Here is a 7,124-nt window from a genome sequence, read left to right as displayed (position 1 = left end):
TCCCCGAGTCCGCCGGCGGCCGGCGAGCTCGCGTCGCGGCGGGGCGCCGGGCGGCTCGCGGCGGGGGCCGCCGGCTCTCGCCGACCCCGGCGGCCGGGGAGGCAAAGCGGCGGGGGGAAAAGCACCCGCCCCGGCACCCCCGCCCCACCGCGCGCGCCCACACGCGCAGCCCCCCAACGCCCTCAGCCCCCCCACGCCCCCCCCTCGCAGCCCCCCGAGCCAAAACCGAGCGGAACGGAAAAGCCCACCGCGAGAGGCGAAAGCCGGCGAGCGCCCGGCGGCGCCGGCACCCGCCGCCGGATCGGGGCCGCCGGTCCCCGAGTCCGCCGGCGGCCGGCGAGCTCGCGTCGCGGCGGGGCGCCGGGCGGCTCGCGGCGGGGGCCGCCGGCTCTCGCCGACCCCGGCGGCCGGGGAGGCAAAGCGGCGGGGGAAAAGCACCCGCCCCGGCACCCCCGCCCCACCGCGCGCGCCCACACGCGCAGCCCCCCCAACGCCCTCAGCCCCCCCACGCCCCCCCTCGCAGCCCCCCGAGCCAAAACCGAGCGGAACGGAAAAGCCCACCGCGAGAGGCGAAAGCCGGCGAGCGCCCGGCGGCGCCGGCACCCGCCGCCGGATCGGGGCCGCCGGTCGCCGAGTCCGCCGGCGGCCGGCGAGCTCGCGTCGCGGCGGGGCGCCGGGCGGCTCGCGGCGGGGGCCGCCGGCTCTCGCCGATCCCGGCGGCCGGGGAGCGAAATAGGCGTCCAGAGTCTGCTCAGGCAGACTTGCCGCCAGCAGCGGCGTCGGGGAAAATAAACAGATTATTATTTAACAACTGGTAATTCATCATCATAAGGAGCAATAAACCGACCGTAACAGTAATAGTAATAAGAGCAACAATAACGACTATTAAAAAAAAAAAAAATCACAACTGTTCCGCGCCCCTCCTCTTCCCCCCTCTCCCCGCCGCTCCGGGAGATCCGGGTGAGGGTTGCCCCTGTATTAGAGACGCCCGAATCTTGAAATAGGCGAAGGGGGGAGAAAATTAAAGAGCCAAAAAAAAAAAAAATCGAACATCCCCCCCCCCCAGCTCGGTCTGCTGTATCCCCATCAGGGCGTACCCAGTACCGGAAACGCTTGACTCTTTAAATCGGGGACGAGGGCGAGAACGATAGTTAAGGAAAAAAAAAACCCACACGGTATAAATAATCCCCCCCCCACCCGCCCCCCCCCGTAATCCTTCCACCCTGGGAGAACCGGGATACGGCAGCCGCGCCGTCCCGGTCCGGGTGGGTCTACCCGCCTCGGCAGCCGGCTGCCAGGTCTACTCACCTCCGGGACCGGTCCGGGCGTCCAGGTCTACCCGCCTCGGCAGCCGGCTGCCAGGTCTACCCACCTCCGGGACCGGTCCGGGCTGCCAGGTCTACCCGCCTCCGGGACCGGTCCGGGCTGCCAGGTCTACCCGCCTCGGCAGCCGGCTGCCAGGTCTACCCACCTCCGGGACCGGTCCGGGCGTCCAGGTCTACCCGCCTCCGGTCCGGGCTGCCAGGTCTACCCGCCTCCGGGACCGGTCCGGGCTGCCAGGTCTACCCGCCTCCGGGACCGGTCCGGGCTGCCAGGTCTACCCGCCTCGGCAGCCGGCTGCCAGGTCTACCCGCCTCCGGGACCGGTCGGCCAGGTCTACCCTGCTCCGGTCCGGGCGTCCAGGTCTACCCGCCTCCGGTCCGGGCTGCCAGGTCTACCCACCTCCGGGACCGGTCGGCCAGGTCTACCCGCCTCCGGTCCGGGCGTCCAGGTCTACCCGCCTCCGGTCCGGGGTGCCAGGTCTACCCGCCTCGGCAGCCGGCTGCCAGGTCTACCCGCCTCCGGGACCGGTCCGGGCTGCCAAGTCTACCCGCCTCCGGTCCGGGCTGCCAGGTCTACCCGCCTCGGCAGCCGGCTGCCAGGTCTACCCGCCTCCGGTCCGGACTGCCAGGTCTACCCGCCTCGGCAGCCGGCTGCCAGGTCTACCCGCCTCCGGGACCGGTCGGCCAGGTCTACCCTGCTCCGGTCCGGGCTGCCAGGTCTACCCGCCTCCGGTCGGGGATGCCAGGTCTACCCGCCTCCGGTCGGGGCTGCCAGGTCTACCCGCCTCCGGGGACCGGTCCGGGCTGCCAGGTCTACCCGCCTCGGCAGCCGGCTGCCAGGTCTACCCACCTCCGGGACCGGTCCGGGCGTCCAGGTCTACCCGCCTCCGGTCCGGGCTGCCAGGTCTACCCGCCTCCGGGACCGGCAGGGCTGTCCGCTTGACCCGCCTCGGCAGCCGGTCGCCAGGTCTACCTCGCTCCGGCGGCACTTGGGCGTCCAGGTCTACCCGCCTCCGGTCCGGGCGTCCAGGTCTACCCGCCTCCGGGACCGGCAGGGCTGTCCGCTTGACCCGCCTCGGCAGCCGGTCGCCAGGTCTACCTCGCTCCGGCGGCACTTGGGCGCGCTGGTCTACCCTCCTCCGGTCCGGGCGTCCAGGTCTACCCGCCTCCGGGACCGGCAGGGCTGTCCGCTTGACCCGCCTCGGCAGCCGGTCGCCAGGTCTACCTCGCTCCGGCGGCACTTGGGCGCGCTGGTCTACCCTCCTCCGGTCCGGGCGTCCAGGTCTACCCGCCTCCGGGACCGGCAGGGCTGTCCGCTTGACCCGCCTCGGCAGCCGGTCGCCAGGTCTACCTCGCTCCGGCGGCACTTGGGCGTCCAGGTCTACCCGCCTCCGGTCCGGGCGTCCAGGTCTACCCGCCTCCGGGACCGGCAGGGCTGTCCGCTTGACCCGCCTCGGCAGCCGGTCGCCAGGTCTACCTCGCTCCGGCGGCACTTGGGCGTCCAGGTCTACCCGCCTCCGGTCCGGGCGTCCAGGTCTACCCGCCTCCGGGACCGGCAGGGCTGTCCGCTTGACCCGCCTCGGCAGCCGGTCGCCAGGTCTACCTCGCTCCGGCGGCACTTGGGCGCGCTGGTCTACCCGCCTCCGGTCCGGGCGTCCAGGTCTACCCGCCTCCGGGACCGGCAGGGCTGTCCGCTTGACCCGCCTCGGCAGCCGGTCGCCAGGTCTACCTCGCTCCGGCGGGACTTAGGCGCTGTTCCGGGGTGGCGGGTAGACCTTTTGTCCCCAGCGCTACTTCCAGCAGCCGAAGGGGTCGCTGTTTTACGCTGCCTCCAGTTACGTCATCGTAAAAGTCGGCGTGGTTGGCGCTCCTCCCCGGTGGGCAGAGCCTACGTTCTTGCCGCTGTCCGGGAGCGATGAACCGTATCTCCATATTAGGGGAACGGCATAGCAGCTAGGCTCCGGAGGGGAGCTAGCGAGGCGGAGGTGGCGCCCGCGGGTCTCCCGGCGAAGTGGAGCGCTGGATCCCGCGGGGGAGGGAAGGACAAAGACCGGCAGTTGGCAGTGGCCGGCACTCGAACGCGTACGGCCGGGGAAGACGGGGCACCTTCCCCGGTCCCGGAGGGGGACCCGATGAGGACAGGGAATCCTGGCGGCATGTGCCGCAGGATTCGGCCGGGGGAGTGGAGAGCCTGCCGCGGCTTTCCTCGGCTCCGGAGGGCCCCCGATGATGGGCTGGGTGAGGAGAGCGGCGCCTCACCCCTTTTTCTCCGGCCCTAAGCTGGAGCCCGCCGCGGCGCGGGGGGAGAGCGCGGGTGGCCGGTGCCGGTGGCCGGCCAGCCCGGGGGGGGCGGCGGGCGGAGGGTTCCCGAGCCGGCGTCGGCTCGTTCCTCCGTCCCGGAGCAGGGGTGCCGCCGAGGAGGAGAGAGGGTTGCCGGCGGGCGAGGCGGCGTCGCCTCGTCCTTTTTCCCTCCGGCCCTAAGCCGGAGCCCGCCGCGGCGCGGGGGAGAGCGCGGGTGGCCGGTGCCGGTGGCCGGCCGGCCCGGGGGGGGCGGCGGGCGGAGGGTTCCCGAGCCGGCGTCGGCTCGTTCCTCCGTCCCGGAGCAGGGGTGCCGCCGAGGAGGAGAGAGGGTTGCCGGCGGGCGAGGCGGCGTCGCCTCGTCCTTTTTCCCTCCGGCCCTAAGCCGGAGCCCGCCGCGGCGCGGGGGAGAGCGCGGGTGGCCGGTGCCGGTGGCCGGCCGGCCCGGGGGGGGCGGCGGGCGGAGGGTTCCCGAGCCGGCGTCGGCTCGTTCCTCCGTCCCGGAGCAGGGGTGCCGCCGAGGAGGAGAGGGGAGGGGGGGGGGGGGGGGGGGGGGGGGGGGGGGGTTGCCGGCGGGCGAGGCGGCGTCGCCTCGTCCTTTTTCCCTCCGGCCCTAAGCCGGAGCCCGCCGCGGCGCGGGGGAGAGCGCGGGGTGGCCGGGTGCCGGGTGGCCGGCCGGCCCGGGGGGGGGCGGCGGGCGGAGGGTTCCCGAGCCGGCGTCGGCTCGTTCCTCCGTCCCGGAGCAGGGGGTGCCGCCGAGGAGGAGAGAGGGTTGCCGGCGGGCGAGGCGGCGTCGCCTCGTCCTTTTTCCCTCCGGCCCTAAGCCGGAGCCCGCCGCGGCGCGGGGGAGAGCGCGGGTGGCCGGTGCCGGTGGCCGGCCAGCCCGGGGGGGGCGGCGGGCGGAGGGTTCCCGAGCCGGCGTCGGCTCGTTCCTCCGTCCCGGAGCAGGGGTGCCGCCGAGGAGGAGAGAGGGTTGCCGGCGGGCGAGGCGGCGTCGCCTCGTCCTTTTTCCCTCCGGCCCTAAGCCGGAGCCCGCCGCGGCGCGGGGGGAGAGCGCGGGTGGCCGGTGCCGGTGGCCGGCCAGCCCGGGGGGGGGCGGCGGGCGGAGGGTTCCCGAGCCGGCGTCGGCTCGTTCCTCCGTCCCGGAGCAGGGGTGCCGCCGAGGAGGAGAGAGGGTTGCCGGCGGGCGAGGCGGCGTCGCCTCGTCCTTTTTCCCTCCGGCCCTAAGCCGGAGCCCGCCGCGGCGCGGGGGGAGAGCGCGGGTGGCCGGTGCCGGTGGCCGGCCAGCCCGGGGGGGGGCGGCGGGCGGAGGGTTCCCGAGCCGGCGTCGGCTCGTTCCTCCGTCCCGGAGCAGGGGTGCCGCCGAGGAGGAGAGAGGGTTGCCGGCGGGCGAGGCGGCGTCGCCTCGTCCTTTTTCCCTCCGGCCCTAAGCCGGAGCCCGCCGCGGCGCGGGGGAGAGCGCGGGTGGCCGGTGCCGGTGGCCGGCCAGCCCGGGGGGGGGCGGCGGGCGGAGGGTTCCCGAGCCGGCGTCGGCTCGTTCCTCCGTCCCGGAGCAGGGGTGCCGCCGAGGAGGAGAGAGGGTTGCCGGCGGGCGAGGCGGCGTCGCCTCGTCCTTTTTCCCTCCGGCCCTAAGCCGGAGCCCGCCGCGGCGCGGGGGAGAGCGCGGGTGGCCGGTGCCGGTGGCCGGCCAGCCCGGGGGGGGCGGCGGGCGGAGGGTTCCCGAGCCGGCGTCGGCTCGTTCCTCCGTCCCGGAGCAGGGGTGCCGCCGAGGAAGGAGAGAGGGTTGCCGGCGGGCGAGGCGGCGTCGCCTCGTCCTTTTTCCCTCCGGCCCTAAGCCGGAGCCCGCCGCGGCGCGGGGGAGAGCGCGGGTGGCCGGTGCCGGTGGCCGGCCAGCCCGGGGGGGGGCGGCGGGCGGAGGGTTCCCGAGCCGGCGTCGGCTCGTTCCTCCGTCCCGGAGCAGGGGTGCCGCCGAGGAAGGAGAGAGGGTTGCCGGCGGGCGAGGCGGCGTCGCCTCGTCCTTTTTCCCTCCGGCCCTAAGCCGGAGCCCGCCGCGGCGCGGGGGAGAGCGCGGGTGGCCGGTGCCGGTGGCCGGCCAGCCCGGGGGGGGCGGCGGGCGGAGGGTTCCCGAGCCGGCGTCGGCTCGTTCCTCCGTCCCGGAGCAGGGGTGCCGCCGAGGAAGGAGAGAGGGTTGCCGGCGGGCGAGGCGGCGTCGCCTCGTCCTTTTTCCCTCCGGCCCTAAGCCGGAGCCCGCCGCGGCGCGGGGGAGAGCGCGGGTGGCCGGTGCCGGTGGCCGGCCAGCCCGGGGGGGGGCGGCGGGCGGAGGGTTCCCGAGCCGGCGTCGGCTCGTTCCTCCGTCCCGGAGCAGGGGTGCCGCCGAGGAAGGAGAGAGGGTTGCCGGCGGGCGAGGCGGCGTCGCCTCGTCCTTTTTCCCTCCGGCCCTAAGCCGGAGCCCGCCGCGGCGCGGGGGAGAGCGCGGGTGGCCGGTGCCGGTGGCCGGCCAGCCCGGGGGGGGCGGCGGGCGGAGGGTTCCCGAGCCGGCGTCGGCTCGTTCCTCCGTCCCGGAGCAGGGGTGCCGCCGAGGAAGGAGAGAGGGTTGCCGGCGGGCGAGGCGGCGTCGCCTCGTCCTTTTTCCCTCCGGCCCTAAGCCGGAGCCCGCCGCGGCGGGAGGGCAGAGAGCGGAGGGTTCCCGAGCCGGCGGCGGTTCGTTCTTCCGTTCCCCGAGGTGCCGGTGAGGAGGGTGTCGGCGGGCGAGGCGGCGTCGCCTCGCCCTTTCCTCCGGCACGGGCCGTACGTGGGGGGGCCCGTGGAGTCTGGCCCGCCCTGGCTTCCCTCGTTCCCGGAGGGCTCGGAGCGAGGGTCCGCAGGGCTCTCGCAGCTTTTTTTCGGTGTCCGAGTTTTGCTTTTACCGGTTTTTTTTCCGTTTCCGCTGTTTTTTTCTCTGTACCCTTTGCTCTCCTTCCCCGGGGTAAGCGACTGCCCGCGGGGAGGGGCAAGACCGGCGGCCGGCGGCGGTCGTCCGGCACTCTGGAACGCTGAAAGGCGACCGGGGGAGTCAAGCCTGCCGCGGCTTCGCCCCGGTCGGTCCTGTCGCTGTCGCTGAAGGGAATCGTGCGGAGCCGGGGGGGTGGCGGCACCCCCCGCTCGTTTCACTGATCCAGACCCGCAGGCAGCGCCCGCTGAGGCGTTCACCCCGGGCGCGTCGGAGAGGCTCCGCGGCGGGCCGGTTCTGCCGGTGTTCAGGCCGTCGGAGCACCTCTCGCGGACGTTGCCTTCTCGCTCGCACGCAGGGCCCCGCGTCTTGCCGTCCGCCCCCCGGGCGGCGGCGGTCGCGCGTGGCCGTCGGCTGGCTCGAGACCGTGGCCGCGTGGCCTCGGCTTCCTTCGCTCTCCTCTCCCCCTTTCCCCCGTTACCGATCGATGAGGCCTTTCGGGTCGCGTCGGAGAGGGCCCTCGGCGGGCCGGCTCTTCCGTGCTCTCCGTAATAGGGAGCCACGGGGGTGTCCGG

The sequence above is a fragment of the Numenius arquata genome, unplaced genomic scaffold (assembly GCF_964106895.1).
Source record: "Numenius arquata unplaced genomic scaffold, bNumArq3.hap1.1 HAP1_SCAFFOLD_1491, whole genome shotgun sequence".
Taxonomy (NCBI): Eukaryota; Metazoa; Chordata; class Aves; order Charadriiformes; family Scolopacidae; genus Numenius; species Numenius arquata.
Note: the sequence above shows the minus strand (reverse complement) of the source record.